The following is a 23,208-nucleotide window of genomic DNA, read 5'->3' on the forward strand; positions in this document are numbered from 1 at the left end:
ATAGCATAACGATAAGTAACGCGAAAAAGTAAACAAGTATGGATGGATAGAATGGGCTGGTCGATCGAACGGCAGGTTCGATCGAACGGCCCGTTCGATCGGCTGGTATATCCGATTGGACAGTTCCGTTCGATCGGCCGGTAGGCTCGATCGGCTGGACCATTCGAGTGGATTGTTTCTTTATCTGGTGTGTTTGTGTTAGAGGATTTGAACTTTTGAAGTTTTCGTTGCAGTATTTGAGAACACTGAAGTGTTCCTACCTTTCAAGTCGATCGATCGAACGGTTCGTTCGATCGGCTAGTCCACTCGATCGGCTAGCTCACTCGATCGGCTAGGAGCTTCAAGGTTAGTCCCCAACTGAATGTCACTCGATCGAACAGTCTGTTCGATCGGCTGGCATTCCCTACTACAAACGAGTTGTGAAAATGATTAAGTGTTGAAGCATAGTATCTCATGATCCGAACAGTAATGTTCACCAATCGAGTGTCATGTTCGATCGAACACTACTTCGTCAATACTATACCTCATGAAATTTTGAAAGTGTGGGACCATGTGCTAGCCGATCTGCTGGCCCGGTCGATCGGCTGGCATGTCCGATCGGCTGGGCTGTTCGAACAGCCTAGCCGTTCGGCCAGCATTTCTGACCTGATCGGCCTTTCGTCTAACACTTGGCTGTTTGTTTATTTGTCATTCTTTCAAGGTATCTTGACAACGTGTTGAACTATGATAACCTCCGTTCCTACTTGTTTCCTTGGCTCGAACAGGAATCACCCAAGTCCGGCCGGTGAACGGTTCGGAATGTCGGTCTAGAGTTTAACCCGAAATCGGTGAACCTTGTTCATAGAACCCGAATCTTGAACCTTTAACTATTTGAATGATTAGTTAGCCGGTTCAAGCTTCGTTTCTATTGATTTGAAGGCGTTGAGTGTAAAAGAGTTGAAAGAAAGTTGGAATTCCTTCTTTCAATCCTTCACAACTTGTGGATGTTTAGATCTTTGATAGATCCTAACTTGTTTATGTGGAAATCGGTTAGATCTAAGCTAATCATAGTGGAATGAGGCCAAAACATGATGTTCTTCAAGAACACCATGATGACATCACCCAAGAACACTTAGATCTTGGTGATTTCACGGCTAGGATTCAAGTTTTGAAAGATAGAAAGGTGTAGAATCAAGTAATGATCAAGATCGTACAAGAATTAGAGTGAAAACTTACCGGGATTGAGAGAAATCTGAGAAAAGGTGAAGAAGATGGCTGGTTCGGTCAGAGCTTTCCAAAAATGGAAAGTATGACAATGACAGCCCTATTTATAGGCTCCAAAAGAGGAAAGTGGCAGCCGATCGGCCAGGAGCCCGATCGAGTGGGCTGCTCGATCAGCTAGCAAGATGCTAGCCGATCGGCTGGCCTGTTCGATCAGGTTTCCTCCTGTTCGATCCGCGACACACTTTGAGTATTTCGCGACGATATTCGACGTTTCGATTTCGATGGGCGACGATACGAATACGATAGAGTTCCTAGTCAAATTACTTTCAGTCCCAACTACTATATCTAACATACAATCTTCTATAAGTCACGTTTCGATGTCCGTTTCGATTGAGTTCGACTGCCTTTCGAGTTTCGATTTGATTTTCGATTGCTTTGCTTGAATACCACACCAAACATAACATAAAGTAAACATGCACAAGTAACACATAAGGCACACACACACGTATAACAATACCACCATTCGCATAATTCGAGTCTCGAGTTCGATTAGATCGGTTTGATTACTGATTAGGTTAACTTTATCGCATTGTTACTTCCTATTATTCACAGTCGTAGATCGGTTCGCGTTAAAACACATTCGATTACTTCGATTCTTACTGATTACAACACTTACTCCACATAATACAACTAAAACACAAAATCGACTATTTACAGTCAAAGGAAGTCAAAGTTGACTTGGACTTTGACTTTGACATTCGAAAACACGGAGTGTTACAGTATATTGTTATTATATATTATTGTATTCTTTTTTCTTGTAATTCTTATATATGCATTAACTTTTCACAATCCTTTGTATTTTCGTTAAATGCTTTAAGCATTTGGCTATTGCACTTTTATTAATACATGGACGTGTTTAAGACATAATTAATTTTTGGTAGATAATGAATAAACATTTCTATGTAGTGTTGTCTATATGTAATGGAAAAGAAAAGAGGATTATACTGGATTATGTGCTTAGTTGAGTCATGTGTTACATATCAAAATTAAAATAAAATATTATGTAAACGTGTATTAATTATCTATTATAGATTGTATTTGTATCATTTCATTTGTTAGAACTTAGAAGTTAGGTATAATGTTTATTTTTGACTTTTTCTATCTTGAGTTTCACTGGCTTGGTGCTCTTTTGTTTATGTTTGTAATTTGTATGATTCTCCTTTAGACTAAGGGGTGTGGGGATCGTCCCACCCCCGGCGTCGCGCGTACCCCTCGTCACACACCGCCCCCTTCCTCATGTCACGTTGCAAATGGCTCTTTCTTGCTGGTGGAGACGAGCCTGCAAGTGGGTTTGTCCTCTCTCTCCTCCTTGTATTTATATTGGTATTGTGTGAAAAGTGGGCCCCTCAAAGCTGCTTTTATATATAAAAAGTAAGGGGATGGTCCATCCTCCACACCCTTAGGTAGTCCCTAAGGTGATGGTCCTCCACCCATGTGACGTGGCGCCTACGTGGCAGATATTTCCCAAAGGGACTACCCAAACCACACCCCATTATCTTAGACTAAAGGGTATGGGGGCCGGCTTAGGCCTGGCTTGGCCCGGCGCCGGTCCCCCACACCGCCCCCCTCGGCCCGGCTAGTCCCAAATGGCTCCCACACGACGTGGGCGACGTGACTCCTTTTTAAATTTCTAGCCGTTACAAACGGCTATATTAATAAAAAAAATTTTTAACTTTAAATAAATACCCCTCATCTCATCCATTTTCATATCAATTTCTCAATACTTCTCTCATTCTCATCCAATTTTATAAAAAACACTCCATCTTTTTTATACAATCATGAATCCATTCAACCCAAACAACCCCAACCCGAACAATCCCAACCCGAACCAACCTAACTTTTTTTCGACTTCCGCTTACACTCCGACTATCGATCCTTCATGGGTGTCTCCGCAATTTACGTTTTATGTTATGAAATGAATTTAATTATGTTGTTTTATGTTGTTTTTTTAGTTTTTATTAAGTTAACAAAAAAAAAGTTAGAAAATTATAAAATAATGAGGTGGGGTATGCCCATCCTCCACCCCCTCAAAATGCAAGGAGGTCCATCCTCCGTAGGATGGTGATGTGGCGTCTACGTGACGACACAACCTCATGGGGATGGGGCTCTCCATACTCTCTAGTCTTAGTTTTTCCAAATAAATTTTCAACTTCTAGAATGTAGTCATTTACTTTCAACTAAGCTGAACTTGACTGATGTCAGGATTAGACCCAGTGACTTCCAAAAAGTATTCTAGGATTCTTTTTCAAACCCACAAATATGGACAAAAATGAACCACCACATGATGTTCCTCCACAAATGTTAAGTCATGGATATTTACAAATCACTTGTTTAACTAATAGGTGATCAAAGATTAGATAACTAACAAACCATCAAATTTATCATCAATGAAACAGGGAAATGTTCGAGAAGAAAATTAAATTGAAAAAAAAAACAAAGGGTAGAATTGTAAAACATTAAATAGTTTTTCTCTTATCTCAATTGTTATTATCTTTAATTAATTAGTTAGTCATAAAGACTATCATCTTTCACACTAAATTTTTTGCCTATACACATCAAAATTTATGTTACACGTTTTGAGATTTATCTTACACATATTGAAATTTACCCTACACGGCTTGTAATTCATCCTGCACACCTTATAATTTATCCTACACTTTAAATTAATTTTTTTCTTCTTTGAAAAATATATTTTTTGAAAATAAGTTACAAATTTAATGTAATTAGCTATTAAAAAGAAAGACTACCAATTAATGATATATCTAAGTTTACCAATATATCCTTACACTAATGTTTTATACAAAATTAAATGAATTAAAATGAGGCATTCTTATTGGTTGAAATTTTTTCTTTTTTATTCTTACAAAGAAATTCTTCTCATTTGAACCCTCCACTAATGAAATAACCTTAATATTTCACATGTGTTACAGACACGGGGTATGCTCGAAGCATGTGTAACATCCGGCCCCTCTCATCACCAATATTGTCCGCTTTGCCCCCGATGGGTTGCCCATCCAGGAACTCACGGATTTGTTTTTGGTTACTCCTGTGGAGACTTCCTAGGAGGTCACCCATCCTGGTACTACTTCCACATGAGCACGCTTAACTGTGGAGTTTTCATGTGCTCCACAGCCAACTAAGCCCAAAACGCGTTGGTGATTTAAGAGGCAGGGCATTCCTTAAGAACCAAGGATCTCTCCTGGCCACGGCCGATGTGGGATTGCCTAGGGTATCACAATGTTCCTGTTAATCTTTCGATAGTCAGTATCCGTATTGATACAATCACCCCCTAATCACCCCCCCCCTTAGGGACTCATCGTCCTCGATGAGGTTTGCCACATCATCCCGAACGGCACAGGAGTAGCTCTGATACCATTTGTAACATTCAGCCCCTCTCATCACCAATATTGTCCGCTTTGCCCCCGATGGGTTGCCCATCCAGGAACTCACGGATTTGTTTTTGGTTGTTCCTGTGGAGACTTCCCAGGAGGTCACCCATCGTGGTACTACTTCCACCTGAGCACGCTTAACTGTGGAGTTTTCATGTGCTCCACAGCCAACTAAGCCCAAAACGCGTTGGTGATTTAAGAGGCAGGGTGTCACACCCCCAAAATCCACCTGCGGATAACACCCGCTTCGAGGGCGTGACTGACCAGGATCCAGCCACCAATTATACTGAGCATTTAATTATTAGTAGAAATATTTAAAATCCGAAGTAATTAACAACATTAGAGTTTAGATTCGGTAATTAGTTTAACAAAACAGCGGAAGCATAAACCAGAATAGTTTTAAAGACAGTTCATTGATCAAAACAGTTATCCCAACACACGGGTTTGACGAACACTACACTTCCCCAAGTAGCAGCTCCTGAATCAATGGTTACCTGCAAAGCATGCAGTAAGGAGTCAACAATAATGCTGAGTGAGTTCACTAGTTGTCCAGTTTTAATTACCAAAAACTTGTTTCACCGGTTAATTTATCCGTTTATACATGCCCTGGGGAGCTACCCCAAAAGTTAGCGACTAAACTGTTTTTCCAATACCGAACACTAGGTAACCGTTGCGTATCCGCAGGATGCCCCGATGTCAATGTTCTATCATCATTGACGGATTTCTGAGTCTATTAGTTCACGCCCGTCCCAAACCAGGGCACGGTGTGAGGCTGGTAAACACCTAAATAGCGCTATCAACTAATAACCCGTTCGCCTAACCCGGCGACTAATCGGTATTTGTAGTAGGGACTTGAGTGATAGAGTTTCGTTTAGTGCCGTTAGTTGCAATCCGTATAAACAGTAATTAACCAAAAGGTTTCCCAATACCCGGGAAGGAAAAGTAAGTTGTGTTCCCAATAACCAGGGAAAGTATGTAAATGGTATCCCCTTTTACCAGGGGATAGGATTGTCCAAAAGGTTTCCCAATACCAGGGAAGGAAAAGTAAGTTTTGTTCCCAATAACCAGGGAAAGTATGTAAATGGTATCCCCTTTTACCAGGGGATAGGGTTGTTGGTCTCGTGTCCCAAACCACCGGGACGCATGCTTTTAAGTTGTGAACTCACCTTGGGTTGCTCGGTAGGTTTAGGTTACTTGTCAATCACGTTGGTCACCACGTCCTAACATGGTTACCGGTATAGGTCAGGTTCGGTATACAAGTATTCACGTAAAACTTACACATAACTAACATGTATCAAGCATATAAGTAAACAGTGGGTTAATGGGCCGGCCTAAATAATTAAGCAGTCAACAGCAACACATAGTTCATTTAACAGATAGCCCAAGTTAACACAGAATGGCCCAATAACCAGAATGGACAGCCCACTCGCAACCAGCTGGTCTCGAGTCGCAACCAGGTGGTCTCGGCTTGTCACGCTGTGGTTACGAGTCGTAACCGTGGTCTCGAGTCATCATGTTTTGGTTGCGAGTCGCAACGGCGTGATTTCGAGTCGCAATCTCGTGGTTTCGAGTAGTCATGCTGTGGTTGCGAGTCGCAACTACGTGGTCTCGAGTTGTCTTGCCTTGGTTGCGAGTCGCAACGACGCGGTTGCGAGTCGTAAGCTGTCCCTTTCACGTACACGTGATGATGCAGATGCAACAGTCCGAAATTGTACCATGTATTCAGACCCAGATTAGGAAACAACCAATAAGGTTTCACTAACACTTTTCCTAAACTGACCAGCAATGAAAATAGATCAAACTTTGCCATTTTTACATCTTCAAGTCATATTCAAACAAGTTCATCTTATGTTCATCATTTTCTAGGGTTTTCATGCCAACATAAACACACATTTATGAACCGAAAATCACATATTTCTAGCAAGATCATCATGCAAGAACAAGAAACACACATGTTTGTAGCCGAAATCTCATATTTAACAACATCATTTTGCAAGGACAATGAAGCATAGATTGGTTAGCCATGAATACTCTTAGACTACCATTTTCTAACCATTTTTAAACATGTTACCACATATTGTCAAGCTTTACAAACCAACCTAAGAATCATGCATCTTGTTTCTAACCAAACATTTCTAGTTCATTTATCACACATAATTTCTACACACAAAATAGAACACTAACCGGTTTGAGAAGAAGAAGCCGTAAACAAGGAAAAGAACCGAGAAGATGGAGTGTCCGAGTTAGTGGTCTTGACCGAGTCCTTGTCCGGGATCCTTGCTTGAACCGAAAATTGAAAGGGATTGGGGTGTGTTGTTGAGGGTTTCTAGTTGAGAGAAAAAATAGTAGAAGTGTGTTTGTGTGTTGTGTATGAAATGAGGGAAAGTGGGGAAAGATGGGGTATATATACCAAGGGATGTTTCGGGTTGGGCTTGGGGTTTCGGCCCAAACCGGTTACGGCCCAAAGGCCCACTCGCAACCGCCCGGTTGCGAGTCATGGTCTCGACTCACGTACATTTATATATAATACGTACATTCAACACACATTAAGCAAATAAAGATCACGTTTCCATTTAATAATATTTATATACACAAAATATTACAAGGTGTTCGTTCGGAAAAACCTCGAGTGTCACATTATCCCCAAGTTTTAAGAACTTTCGTCCCGAAAGTTGAAGCAGCCACTGCCAAGCTAGCGTGTTTTAACGGGGTGTCACATCATCCCCCCGTTAGTTTGGAATTTCGTCCCGAAATTCGGTTGTAGCTTCAGTGCTGGGGTTTTCGTTTGGGAATAACTGGGGATACTTGGACTTCATCTGGTCCTCCCGCTCCCAGGTAAGCTCTGGGCCGCGACGTGAGTTCCAACGAACTCGAACAAGAGGTATTCTAGTGCTCTTGAGGACCTTAACATCCCGGTCCGTGATTTCGACAGGTTCTTTGACGAATTTCAACTGTTCGTCGATCGTGAGTTCCTTCAGAGGAACTACGTGCGTCTCATCTGACAGACACTTCTTCAGATTCGACACATGGAAAACGTTTGTGAACTGCACCGAGTTCTGCTGGTAAGTTCAGTCTGTAGGCCACCCTGCCTATTTTCTCAAGGATTTCGAAAGGTCCAACGTACCGTGGGTTGAGTTTGCCTCGTTTACCAAAACGAACCACACCCTTCCAGGGTGAAACTTTGAGTGATACCCGCTCCCCAACCTGGAGCTCAAGTGGTTTCCTGCCCTTATCGGCGTAGGCCTTCTGCGTTGTCGTATTTGAGCAATCCGCTCAGTAGTGTCTATCACATGTTCTGGACCAGTGATTTGACTATCCCCCACCTCTGCCCAATAAAGAGGTGACCGGCATTTACGTCCGTACAATGCCTCAAACGGAGCAGCTCTAATGCTGGTGTGGTAGCTGTTATTATACGAGAATTCCACGAGTGGCCGATGCCTTTCCCAGCTGTTGCCAAAGTCGTTTACACAAGCGCGAAGCATGTCTTCTAATGTTTGAATAGTGCGTTCGGACTGCCCGTCCGTCTGTGGGTGATATAGATATGCTGTGCTCATAACTAAACGTGAGCCAAAAGACTTGTGCATTGCTTGCCACAGTTCCGAAGTAAAACGTGCATCTCGATCAGAGATGATAGAGGTGGGCACCCCGTGCCTCGAAACCACTTCCTTGAGGTATATCTTCGCCAGAGTGGAGAATTCATCTGTTGTCTTCGATTGCCAAGAAGTGTGCGGATTTCGTGAGTCGATCCACGATCACCCAGATAGTGTCGTTTCCGCGCTGTGATCTAGGTAGGCCAGTAACGAAATCCATGGAAATTTGCTCCCATTTCCATTGTGGTATCTCTGGTTGTTAGAGTAGGCCTGAGGGTTTCTGATATTCCGTCTTGACTCGCGCACAAGTCAAACACTTGCTGACGTAAGTTGCTATGTGGGCCTTCATGCTAGGCCACCAATACGTAGTCTTAATATCGTGGTACATCTTATCCGAACCAGGGTGTACTGAGTAGCGAGATTTGTGCGCTTCTTTCATCGCAAGTTCCCGTAAGTCGCCATAGAGTGGGACCCAAATGCGTCCTGTTACATAATAAGCACCGTCTTCCTTCTGTTCTAAGCGTTGCCTTGACCCGCGTAGGGCTTCAGCTCTAACGTTCTCTGGTTTCAGTGCTTCTATCTGAGCAGCTCGTATTTGCGAAGGTAGACTAGAATGGATCGTGAGTTGTAAAGCTCTTACGCGTTTAGGCGTAGTGTCCTTCCGACTGAGGGCGTCTGCCACTACATTGGCCTTGCCCGGGTGATACCTGATAGAGCACTCGTAATCATTCAGCAGTCCGACCCATCGTCGCTGTCGCATATTCAGTTCCTTCTGCTTGAATATGTGTTCTAAACTTCCGCGGTCGGTGTAGACGGCGCACTTGGTTCCGTATAGGTAATGCCGTCATAACTTAAGTGCGAAGATCACTGCTCCCAGTTCCAAATCAAGCGTTGTGTAGTTCCTTTCGTGCGTCCTAAGTTGTCGAGGGGCGTAAGCAATAACCTTCTCGCGTTGCATCCGTGTGTAACTGGGATCCTGATTCGAAGCATCATGGTATACCGCTAGATCACCCGTACCCTAGGGTGAAGATGATGCTCAGTGCATTACAAAGTTGGGATTCGAAAGCTGAAAAGACGTCCTCCTGTTTTGGTCTTTCACGAACACAACACCCTGCTGTGCCAACGAGACTTAAGCTGTGCGACCTTCGAAAATCTTGTGATTAAGCTGCGATAGTATCTAGTGGGACCAAGAAACTCCTGTATCCTCGAAGGGATCTTTGATGTTGATCAGTTCCTAACAAAATGGATCTTAGCGAGATCCATGTGTATTCCCACTTCGTTGTTTGATAAAAAGAAAATGTGTACTTCCCGAATCCTGAAGTCATACTTAGGTAGACTTCGCACGTAGACGCTCCTCCCCTAGAAGCTCTATAATGGAATACAAGTGTTGTTCAAGGTGCCCCTTTCTCCTAGAAGTGATTCAAAACGTACTAGATAAACACAGTTGCAGTGTGATCCATAAAGCAGCTGGTGGGTTGTTCACCCCAAAAGGTCATGGAATAATTCATCCGGTGTCTCCTGGAAATGGCCTTATTGCGTTCACTATGCCGTTTTAGGAACATCCTCCCTCTGGACTTCCATCTGATGTTAGTTCGTTCGCTACTCAATCTTCACATTGGAGCATGACCCATGTAACTGGTCAACAGGTTGTCAATACAGGATCGAGACAAACGGTTATGGGCTGTCACCTTGATGAGTTCTTAATAGTCAGTATACACAAGAAAAGGCCCATCTTCCCTAGGATAAGTGAGGCTCCCCCAAAGCGAAGAACTAGACCCTACAAAACTCCTGTCCAACGGTTCCTGTAGTTGCTTTGATAGGCCTTGCGACCTTCCTGGCGCAAAATGGTAAAAAGTACAAGTAATCAGGGCTGCCTCAGACGTGAGATCAAACTGAGATTCCGCCTAACAAATTTTCGGAAGAAAAACTGAATGTTCCTCGGATAGCACGCCGAGAGAAACAACGAACAACTGGTGGATCCTCGATCCACTTTTCCTTAGCCTTAACATCCGTAGCGGTTGCTAACACAGCGGAGTAATCCCTCTGTAGACGCTTCTGGCCTTCACAGCTGAAATGGCGCTAACTATTGAACTACTCTGACGCTTTAGAACAAATGCCGATTCTCCACACAAAGTTTTCTCCTCACTGGGTATATTCGCGTGATTCCTGGGTAACCAATTCACACTATCTACTGCGTTGTAACCATCGAGTGTGGTAGAAGGAAGGTCGACATCGGACACTCGTCCCACAAGGTCGTGTTTACATCCTGACGAACTCTTGAGATTCTATTTGACTTGCCATCAGTCGATTCCACATCTGGTTCAGTTTCAAGAAGTATCAGGGTCAAGCAGAACAGAGATGAAGCAAACAACTACCCATACCAGCTACCATGTTGCTACTATGCCTGGCGTCGCCGGCGCCAATCCTAAATGCCCTTCCACGAGCATCATTTCCAATGTTGTTGTTACGGTTGCGAGGATTTCCATTACTATCATCATTCCCTGGTTGTTGCCCTTGATGTTGTCGCGACTGTTGTTTCTGATGTCGTTGCTTGGAATGGTGCGCTACGATCCTTCACTGACAAGTCCACCTTGTCACGTTTCCGTGCCGCGTCCCAAGGTGTACTTATTGAGCTGGCCGTTACGCATTTCCGCACCATTGTCAATTGTCATCGCTTATGGCCCGACTGATTCGTAAGAGCTGGCTCCTATGAGCCGCTGACTAGGGTTAAGGGTTCGATTGGAGTCAATTCGCTGATGCTCGTTGTTGGTGACTAGGGTCGTTCAAATGCTGAAGCCAGTAAGGTACTACGTCTACCCTCTTGACTGAGTAATACACGGTATGTTGAGATAGTGTTGCAGAAGTGATCGCACTTCGGGATTTAAGACGTCAACACGTTAAGTTCCAGTAAGCGAAGAAAGGTGAGAAGGATATAGACCAATCGTTGTCGTTTCAACACCCATCCCGGGGATGTTCGTACAGGCACCTAATGTTCTACACAGTTTGCTAGGCGTTCATATGGGTGTTCAGGTACTACTCGATAGCATCGAGGTTCGAAAGGGGTGCAGGGAGAAGTGAAAAGATCGTGTTCGAGTAGGAGGCAATCATTGCTACGGCTCCTATGAACTGTTGTGTCTCTCATCATACAGATAACGAAACGGAACCCCTTTTTCACTTGTTAAGCCTCACTGGGACTCACATCCACCCCACTATATTATTATGTGTGCACCCACAATAATATTGTGATTTGCATGTTCATCTCAGCTCCTCTTAACTCATGTCAAATGGTTCCCCACACTCGAGTAGATTTCAAAAAGTATCAAGTAGTGTAAGTCATGGAGGTTTAGGGAATTACCACCCTATCAATCACATGATACGAGAAAGAGTACATAAATTCATGTTGGTGTGCTAACGTGCAATCACATGCAATATCGTATGTGGGCTTTCACTAGTTAGGCATACTAGTACGTATAGCGAAACAGGAAACATAAAGTAAGCAAACAAGTAAACACTGGTCCGAGCTATGAGGTCAAAAGTGTTGAGCCTTGCACTTGGAGTGTAGTGTCGTCACGAGTCACGGGTTATAGTCTGGTTTTCTCCAAAAAGATTTACCCCTTTTTTAAAACCAAGTTCACTATAACCAATGGCTCTGATACCAATCTGTCACACCCCCAAAATCCACCTGCGGATAACACCCGCTTCGAGGGCGTGACTGACCAGGATCCAGCCACCAATTATACTGAGCATTTAATTATTAGTAGAAATATTTAAAATCCGAAGTAATTAACAACATTAGAGTTTAGATTCGGTAATTAGTTTAACAAAACAGCGGAAGCATAAACCAGAATAGTTTTAAAGACAGTTCATTGATCAAAACAGTTATCCCAACACACGGGTTTGACGAACACTACACTTCCCCAAGTAGCAGCTCCTGAATCAATGGTTACCTGCAAAGCATGCAGTAAGGAGTCAACAATAATGCTGAGTGAGTTCACTAGTTGTCCAGTTTTAATTACCAAAAACTTGTTTCACCGGTTAATTTATCCGTTTATACATGCCCTGGGGAGCTACCCCAAAAGTTAGCGACTAAACTGTTTTTCCAATACCGAACACTAGGTAACCGTTGCGTATCCGCAGGATGCCCCGATGTCAATGTTCTATCATCATTGACGGATTTCTGAGTCTATTAGTTCACGCCCGTCCCAAACCAGGGCACGGTGTGAGGCTGGTAAACACCTAAATAGCGCTATCAACTAATAACCCGTTCGCCTAACCCGGCGACTAATCGGTATTTGTAGTAGGGACTTGAGTGATAGAGTTTCGTTTAGTGCCGTTAGTTGCAATCCGTATAAACAGTAATTAACCAAAAGGTTTCCCAATACCCGGGAAGGAAAAGTAAGTTGTGTTCCCAATAACCAGGGAAAGTATGTAAATGGTATCCCCTTTTACCAGGGGATAGGATTGTCCAAAAGGTTTCCCAATACCAGGGAAGGAAAAGTAAGTTTTGTTCCCAATAACCAGGGAAAGTATGTAAATGGTATCCCCTTTTACCAGGGGATAGGGTTGTTGGTCTCGTGTCCCAAACCACCGGGACGCATGCTTTTAAGTTGTGAACTCACCTTGGGTTGCTCGGTAGGTTTAGGTTACTTGTCAATCACGTTGGTCACCACGTCCTAACATGGTTACCGGTATAGGTCAGGTTCGGTATACAAGTATTCACGTAAAACTTACACATAACTAACATGTATCAAGCATATAAGTAAACAGTGGGTTAATGGGCCGGCCTAAATAATTAAGCAGTCAACAGCAACACATAGTTCATTTAACAGATAGCCCAAGTTAACACAGAATGGCCCAATAACCAGAATGGACAGCCCACTCGCAACCAGCTGGTCTCGAGTCGCAACCAGGTGGTCTCGGCTTGTCACGCTGTGGTTACGAGTCGTAACCGTGGTCTCGAGTCATCATGTTTTGGTTGCGAGTCGCAACGGCGTGATTTCGAGTCGCAATCTCGTGGTTTCGAGTAGTCATGCTGTGGTTGCGAGTCGCAACTACGTGGTCTCGAGTTGTCTTGCCTTGGTTGCGAGTCGCAACGACGCGGTTGCGAGTCGTAAGCTGTCCCTTTCACGTACACGTGATGATGCAGATGCAACAGTCCGAAATTGTACCATGTATTCAGACCCAGATTAGGAAACAACCAATAAGGTTTCACTAACACTTTTCCTAAACTGACCAGCAATGAAAATAGATCAAACTTTGCCATTTTTACATCTTCAAGTCATATTCAAACAAGTTCATCTTATGTTCATCATTTTCTAGGGTTTTCATGCCAACATAAACACACATTTATGAACCGAAAATCACATATTTCTAGCAAGATCATCATGCAAGAACAAGAAACACACATGTTTGTAGCCGAAATCTCATATTTAACAACATCATTTTGCAAGGACAATGAAGCATAGATTGGTTAGCCATGAATACTCTTAGACTACCATTTTCTAACCATTTTTAAACATGTTACCACATATTGTCAAGCTTTACAAACCAACCTAAGAATCATGCATCTTGTTTCTAACCAAACATTTCTAGTTCATTTATCACACATAATTTCTACACACAAAATAGAACACTAACCGGTTTGAGAAGAAGAAGCCGTAAACAAGGAAAAGAACCGAGAAGATGGAGTGTCCGAGTTAGTGGTCTTGACCGAGTCCTTGTCCGGGATCCTTGCTTGAACCGAAAATTGAAAGGGATTGGGGTGTGTTGTTGAGGGTTTCTAGTTGAGAGAAAAAATAGTAGAAGTGTGTTTGTGTGTTGTGTATGAAATGAGGGAAAGTGGGGAAAGATGGGGTATATATACCAAGGGATGTTTCGGGTTGGGCTTGGGGTTTCGGCCCAAACCGGTTACGGCCCAAAGGCCCACTCGCAACCGCCCGGTTGCGAGTCATGGTCTCGACTCACGTACATTTATATATAATACGTACATTCAACACACATTAAGCAAATAAAGATCACGTTTCCATTTAATAATATTTATATACACAAAATATTACAAGGTGTTCGTTCGGAAAAACCTCGAGTGTCACATTATCCCCAAGTTTTAAGAACTTTCGTCCCGAAAGTTGAAGCAGCCACTGCCAAGCTAGCGTGTTTTAACGGGGTGTCACATCATCCCCCCGTTAGTTTGGAATTTCGTCCCGAAATTCGGTTGTAGCTTCAGTGCTGGGGTTTTCGTTTGGGAATAACTGGGGATACTTGGACTTCATCTGGTCCTCCCGCTCCCAGGTAAGCTCTGGGCCGCGACGTGAGTTCCAACGAACTCGAACAAGAGGTATTCTAGTGCTCTTGAGGACCTTAACATCCCGGTCCGTGATTTCGACAGGTTCTTTGACGAATTTCAACTGTTCGTCGATCGTGAGTTCCTTCAGAGGAACTACGTGCGTCTCATCTGACAGACACTTCTTCAGATTCGACACATGGAAAACGTTTGTGAACTGCACCGAGTTCTGCTGGTAAGTTCAGTCTGTAGGCCACCCTGCCTATTTTCTCAAGGATTTCGAAAGGTCCAACGTACCGTGGGTTGAGTTTGCCTCGTTTACCAAAACGAACCACACCCTTCCAGGGTGAAACTTTGAGTGATACCCGCTCCCCAACCTGGAGCTCAAGTGGTTTCCTGCCCTTATCGGCGTAGGCCTTCTGCGTTGTCGTATTTGAGCAATCCGCTCAGTAGTGTCTATCACATGTTCTGGACCAGTGATTTGACTATCCCCCACCTCTGCCCAATAAAGAGGTGACCGGCATTTACGTCCGTACAATGCCTCAAACGGAGCAGCTCTAATGCTGGTGTGGTAGCTGTTATTATACGAGAATTCCACGAGTGGCCGATGCCTTTCCCAGCTGTTGCCAAAGTCGTTTACACAAGCGCGAAGCATGTCTTCTAATGTTTGAATAGTGCGTTCGGACTGCCCGTCCGTCTGTGGGTGATATAGATATGCTGTGCTCATAACTAAACGTGAGCCAAAAGACTTGTGCATTGCTTGCCACAGTTCCGAAGTAAAACGTGAGCCAGAGCTGGGCATCAGGTTTAATCCAAGACCTTTCTTTCTGGTTCAATTCAAATTCTTCCAAGATATATAACCCAAATGAATCATACATATCCTCCAACCTTGATAATTTCTAGGCATCGTGAGATGGCGCTTTTCATGGGATCACTTACAACAAGTCTTAGATGGCAAACGATGTCCAAAATATAGTGGTAATTTATAAAGGTCGAGGTCTAGAGAGCACACACAACATTGATGTTATCAACTCCACACCAAAGGGCATGTCACTCCACAATACTAACGGGGTTCAAACTTTGTTTATCAAATATGCCTTTGACGACTTCAAAGCTATATGTGAATTGTAAGAAAAGGCTAATGAATGGGTAACTCCTTGAAAACTTTTCTTAGAGCTTGATGTGTCATCAATTATACATATTTTCTATGCATATTTACCCCAATTTACATATACTTTTGAGGCTTTATTATAAGAAAACAATACCTTAACCGTTCCTTTTCAATTTTTGTAGAATTTAAATGTCTAAAACTAAAAAGAAGCGAAAAACGATGAAAATGGACGAAAAATACGAGTTTCCCAGATGCACGCTCATGCACACTATGGTACACAGCCATGCCACCTCGCCTTGGATTCACCTTTTGGAAAAATAACAAAGATCAGATAAACTTGATGGGCAAGAAAATACATATATGCACGATCATGCATATTAAAGGCACGACCATGCCTCCCACAAGAGACAAATCAGAACAAGACAAATTAGAAGGCCGGAAGTACACCGGCTTTGGGATGTGTCGGGACACATGTCTTATGCACGACCGTGCATATATAACCACGCCCCTTCATAGTACCTTAATAGCGACAAAAAGGACGACTTTTAGAAGAATCTACGAACAAAAGGACAAGGTACAATCGTGCCTTATCATGCATGGTCGTGCATATCTGTGCCCTAACTCCACTATCAGTAGACCCCCCCCATTTCAAGCATGCGTTACGCCTTGTTGTACCTTGTGTCTTCTAAGCCTTGGAGTGCCAAGTCTCCTTCCTAGGAACTTGCCTCCAAGAGCTCTATGGGACCCTTTTAAGGGCCATAACTCCTTGGATTGTGTGGATGATCTATGGATCTTGGTGAATTGATGCCCAAGTATACCATGTTCATGATTCTTCTGAAGCTCACTTTGCTTGGATAATGAGAAGTTGATCCTTAGAGAAGGCATATTCATGATGACCAAAACCTCTCCAAAGATAGAATTCCAGCATTTTATCTTTGATCATCCATATCAATAATAAGGCACAGTTGGGAGACACATTTTACACACGCACTTACACTTGAGTTTGAGCTTAATGATCATGCAAGATTGGTAGTCGCCATGGGTAAAAGTGTTACGATTTTCATATGGTTGTAATATGTACGCCTTCTCAAACTATTGGATTAGTTAATCTTATTAATCTAGTATTTTATTTTATTAAGTGTGTTTATCTTTTACTAAATGTTGGTTTATTATCTTTTGTGACAGGATCACTTGGTTCCTTTAAGACTAAATTAACGTAATAACTTAATTTAACTAAATTAATCTAATCTAACTTAACTTGACCGAATGTGCGTATGGCTTCTGGTACCCCTTATCAAATCCGATGTAAGCTTCTGGTATTGAACCGTATCTTACTAGGGGTTTATAGATATTGAACCAGATTCGAACCAAATCTTTGGGTAATAAAAGGGTTCTAATATTGCATCAACCTTAAGGAGGCTTCTGGCAATGCAGTAGATCCAATTGGGAGGTAAAAGTTAAGAAAGGTTAATTAATTGGGGTTTGGGTAACCCGACAAAATAGTGAAATCGACAAGATTGTTACCAAGGACACATATCTCCGTTGGACCTAAAGACGGACTACGATTATAGAGGTCCGCGATGTAGCAAGATCAAAGGAGGATCTATAGTAGAAACTCTATAAAATAATACACTTGGGACCACCAAAATTTATTAATTAAAAGAGTTATTAATTAATCGATAAATTAATAATTATTAATGTATATATTAATTTATAGTAGAATACTTAGTTTACAAACACCTTTCAAGCTTCCACTTAATTATTGTATACAATGCATGTATATCAAATGAACGGCCCAATTTGAAAGAAACCTTCAATCTCCCACCTTATTATGCTTCTTGTGTTCAATGTATCACTTTATGGACATTAAAAATATTTTCTATATAAATACAAGATCAAAATAGGTTAACACAAACAAATCATACACACAACATGGCTTCCCATCTTAAAGGTGTGAAAAAAAACAACAATGACAGACGAGATTCGAAGAGCATTATGCAAGCACAACAAGGATAATCCAAGTCTCACTCAAAAGCAATTGCAAGAATGGGTTCATAGTAACTATGGTTTGCAGGTGAGTCAAGAGACAATATCGAATACAGTTAAACGGTCTTTAGAGTATCTCTCACTTGCTCCCGAAAGAGGCGATGTTAAGCGACACAAACCGGCAAAATTTCCTGACCTAGAAAAATCTCTCTATGAATGGATTCTTCAATATCAAGAACATGTGAATATGACAGATGAACTAATCATCGAGAAGGCGAAAAAGTTCATCAAAGATATGTATTCAGTGGATACTCCAGACTTTACTTTTTCTATTGGTTGGCTTGGAAAGTTCAAAGCAAGATAAGGAATAAAAAATTTCCGGCGTTTTGGAGAGAGTGGATCTATTGAAATGGAGGGCATGGAGGACAAATTAAAATCCATAAGAGACAAAGTTGATCAGTTTGAAATGAAAGACATCTTTAATATGGATGAAACAGGTTTGTTTTTTTATTATTTTATTTTATATTTTGTACTTTAGTGATGTAATTATTTACATGTTTTGATCTTAATCAGGTTTGTTTTTTAGACTTCAACCGGATCATTCCCTTGCAACAATGCAGCTTGAAGGGAAAAAACAAGACAAGGAAAGACTAACTGTTGCTTTTTGCTGTAATGAGGACGGTTCAGAAAAACTTCCTTTATGGATTATTGGGAAATATGCTAAACCAAGGTGCTTCAAGAATGTAAACTTGAACAGTCTGAACTGTGAGTACCATGCTAACAAACGAGCTTGGATGACTGGTGTGTTATTTGAAGAATATGTTCGCCAACTTGATAAAAAAAATGGTTGGAAGAAAAATTCTCTTGATTGTGGATAATTGCCCTGCTCATCCAAAAATTATTGAAGGATTACGAAATGTTGAATTATTTTTTTTTGCCACCAAACACAACTTCAAAAATTCAACCTTGTGACGCGGGGATCATACGAGCTTTTAAGATGCATTATCGTCGTCGATTTTATAGAAGTCTTTTGGAGGGTTATGAATTAGGGGTTCCAAATCCAGCAAAAATAAATGTATTAGATGCAATGAATCTTGCAATTTCAGCATGGACTATGGATGTTCGTGCAAATACAATTGCGAACTGCTTTCGTCATTGTAAACTTCGATCAACAGATGACATGACTTTTGAGAACTCAGATGAAGGTGGTGAAAGCACTCAAGAACTCCAGAATTTGATCAAAGAGTTGGGTTATCGCAATGCAATGGATGTCGAAGATGTTCTGACTCACCTAGAAGAAAATGTAGTTGCATAGTTGTTGATTGATAAAGAAATTATTAAAAGCGTTATTGGAATTAATAAAGATGATATCGATGAAGAAGATGATTAAAGTTCTACAATGGAGCCCCCTTCGCGAAACGAAGCTATTAAAGCGGCAATCACATTGAACAATTTCTTGTTGAGCTATGAGAAAACAACACCAGAAGTTCTTACCATGCTAAGAAAAATTAGAGACGAGATTCAAGGGGAAATTGATTTCAACAAAAAACAAAAGACAATTGAGTCATTTTTCAAGAAACCTTCATAAATCATTCATGTAATATGCTATATATAAGGAATTATTAATTTATATTTTATATGGGGTCTAAAGAAATTATCAAAAATGTATTATCTTATAATTTTAGCGAATTATTAATTTAGCACCCTATCCCCGAGTCGGGACCGGCAAAAAATATTATCTTAGAGAGTTTATTAAATAATCGAGTATTAATTTTATCGAGTTTCTACTGTATTTTGTTTATTCGGTAACTTAACTAATTTGGAGATTAATCGCCTTGGTAATTAATAGATCCTAACCGTGATCACATTTGTGGGCTTAACATAACACAAACTAATTAAGTTACAAGAAGATAATAAGACCAAGATGACCTTAAAACCAATTTTGTTGTGACATATTGTTTACTAATCGATAGGCTAGGTATGGTCTAATGAAGAGCCTATAAAGTCGCCAACGTCAAACCAGTCTATCAATATGCTGTGACAAGATTGAGGGAAAGACGTTAACCTTAACAGGAGCCTCTTTCAATTTTTATATAAGATAATAAGAAGATTTAATCGTTATCCTCATTTATAAATAACATCGGTAACGATAATAATGGAGGGTTGAGTAGGGGAAGCGTATCCTTGGACGATACTTGGTTTCTTATCTAAAATTGATGATATCAAAACCATATTTTGTTTTTTTTATTATTTTTCTTTATGACTTTAACACCCTCACTAGGGGTATTCATGGTTTGATTTTCATGATTTTTAGGTCAAATTGTGAATCGAATCGTAGAATTCTTAAACCGAACTGTTAGTAACAGTTTGGTTTTAGTTTAGTTTCGTAGTTTGGGCTCATTGGGCCCTCGTACAAGTTGTCTCAAATCTATACATATAATAAAGTAAACCATATAAGGGACACGTGGCATTCTATAGAGTAATCTCTATAAGATTTTCCCGCCTAAAATATTATATTATTATTTAATATAAGGATTCCAATTATTTAATATTTATATAATCCGTTTGATTCAATTTATATAATCCGTTTGATTCAAAATTTAAAATACATATTAATAAAGATATTGGATAATTAATAAAATAATAACACCGGCAAAAAATAAGGTAAATACGTAAATTATAATATACTAATTTTATCATGCATAAAAGTTTAATAATATGTTATGTTAATATTAAATATATATTAATAAAGATATTGGATAATTTATAATATCAAAGAACCATCAAAAGGTGTAGATACATACGTATATTTTGAAAATATTGATTTTCTTAGGCATAAAATTTTAATAACATGTGAAAATGTTGATTTTATTATGCATAAAATTTTAATAACATGTTAATATTAATAATCAGTATTTATATCTATCTATTCAAATAAGGTAAATACGTAAATTATAATATACTAATTTTATCATGCATAAAAGTTTAATAATATGTTATGTAAATATTAAATATATATTAATAAAGATATTGGATAATTTGTATAATATAAAAGAACCATCAAAAGATGTAGATACATACGTATATTTTGAAAATATTGATTTTCTTACGCATAAATTTTTAATAACATGTGAAAATATTGATTTTATTATGCATAAAATTTTAATAATATATTAATATTAATAATCAGTATTTATGTCTATCTATACTATATAATAAAATAAATCATTTATATCTATATCTATATTTGTATCTTTACTCTATATAATAAAAAAGAATCAATGTGTGACATATGTCATTTACATGTGGCATCTATTTTTTTTCCCGCCTATTTTTTCTATATATTTTTATTAATTAAATAAATAATAAATTAATATTAAATTTTATCTTACTTTGAATTTCGAATAGAATGCTTCTATTTTTCTATTAAAATATCATCTTCAAATTTAAATTGTTAATTTACGATTTTTAGATAAAACACATTACATATCATGAAAACCAAACATTGTATTAATATATTATTGTAATATAACTTTTTTATCTTTTTATAAAATTAGATTTATTCAACCCGTGAAATACACAGGGTTTTAAAAAGAACTATTTTTATAATTTATTATACTAAATTACATTTATTTAACCCGTGTATTGCACGGGTTTTTTAAATATGTAATTTTTTTATTATTTGGTATATAAAATTAGATTTATTCGATAACATTATATTATTCAACCCACATAATACACAGGGTTTTAAAAGATATCTTTTTTTTATTATTTCGTATATAAAATTATATTTATTTAACCCGTACAATACACATAGTAGATAAAAATATAACTTTTTTTTATTATTTAATTATGTAAAACTGTAGTTATTCAAACTGTGTAATAAACGAGGTTTTATAAATATATCGTTTTATTATTTAGTATACCCGTGTATTACACGGGGTTATAACCTAGTTTACAAATAAAAAAAAAAGAACATAAACAAGATGGCCCGAATCTCATAACAATTGTAGAATGCGTAATGAAATATAGCGTGCTTAATTCAAGCTATTAAGATCAAGTTGATCAAGCTATTTAAAAAAAAAAAAAAAAAAAAAAAAAAAAAAAAAAAAAACCTCAATGTAGAAGCCGACCTATAGACTATAGTGAAATATAGAAAGTGAAAACTGGGTTAGCCCATGTTTTACATTAATTTACTTATAGGTTAAAACAAATTTACTTTTATTTTTATATATATGGGGTAAGATAAAATAAAAAGTTATTTTTGACAAAGTAGTAAATGAAGTTATCGTAACTTTTCATTATTTAAATCAATGGCTAATTGGAAAATTTAGGAAAAAAAAAAAAAGAAATGCAATGCATTCTTGGAAAAACCGATTTGTGGAGTTTCTCTCTTAACATGCAACTGCATGCACATGAATATCCCCATATTTTTTTAAACGTCTACAACTTTTTTATACGACATTATATTTAAAAAAATAATTGCACCATAAAATCAAACATCTTTTTATCTTTAATTTAAGTACCCTATTACTATATTAAATATGATAACTTAAAAAAACCGAAAAAATTGTGTTGTATAACATTCTTGTGCTAGTTTTTTTTGTAATAGTTTTGTGTTAGATTTTTTTGTACTAGATTTTCTGTGCTAGATTTTTTTTGTTAAATTTTCTGAGTTGTATGTTTGAGAAAACAAAAGAGTGAGGATTTGTGCTTTATGACCAAAATATTCTTTCATCCTACTTATAAGGAATGTCATATGTCATCTTTATAATCTTTCTTAGGCTACTTAGGAAAAACCCACTTTTTAGTAGATCTTCCCTTTGTGTACGTGTATATTTATCCACAGGGCAATTATAGAGGAAAAACTCACGTGAGTTCAAAAACTCAAGAAACCTAATCTATGGACACAATTTTGCCATGTGTTACAAAGCTATTCAGAATTTTGACATGTAATAACTTTTGTCAGGAGATAGAAAATTAATATGCTACACCTTTTCGCCATTTACATAGATGTAACATCACATGTTAGCCGAATAAAATAGGGTGTGCCTATTGACGCACCAAACCCTAGCAAAATTAGGGTTTATCTACGCAGCGTATTGGTCAATACGCAGCGTATAGGGTTAACCCTCTACGCTGCGTATTGACCAATACGCTGCGTAGATAAACCATGGATCTCAGTGCCTGATAACCAATCATTGCACAAAAAACAAGGGTCATATACGCTGCGTATAGGTCTATACGCAGCGTATATAATTTTGGTCATTTTGGTAGGTTTGAGGGATCATTTTTTCACAAAGTTTAAATACGCTGCGTATTGACCTCTAAGCAGCGTATATAAAGGTCTGAAAATGTCTTTTATACCCTTGTGTTGAGGCTATACGAAGCCAAATACAAGGGTAGTTGTGTCATTTTTGTCTCATACGCTGCGTAGGGACCTCTAAGGAGCGTATATAAAGCTCCATTTTTGTATTTTTTTAATTGTGTGTTCCTTTGTATATTTATAAAAAAAGAAAACTATTTATAAACAAAACAATATTATTGGTAAATAATACAAATATAAATTATAAAAATAAAAAATAATAT

The 23,208-nt window shown here is 39.2% G+C and overlaps 1 pseudogene; it reads left to right on the forward strand.

Moving 5' to 3' along the window:
* Nucleotides 1-17,409: 17,409 nt before the first annotated feature.
* LOC110905924 lies at nt 17,410-19,221 on the forward strand (annotated as a pseudogene).
* Nucleotides 19,222-23,208: the final 3,987 nt, after the last annotated feature.

This window comes from Helianthus annuus, chromosome 11, assembly GCF_002127325.2.
Source record: "Helianthus annuus cultivar XRQ/B chromosome 11, HanXRQr2.0-SUNRISE, whole genome shotgun sequence".
Lineage (NCBI taxonomy): Eukaryota > Viridiplantae > Streptophyta > Magnoliopsida > Asterales > Asteraceae > Helianthus > Helianthus annuus.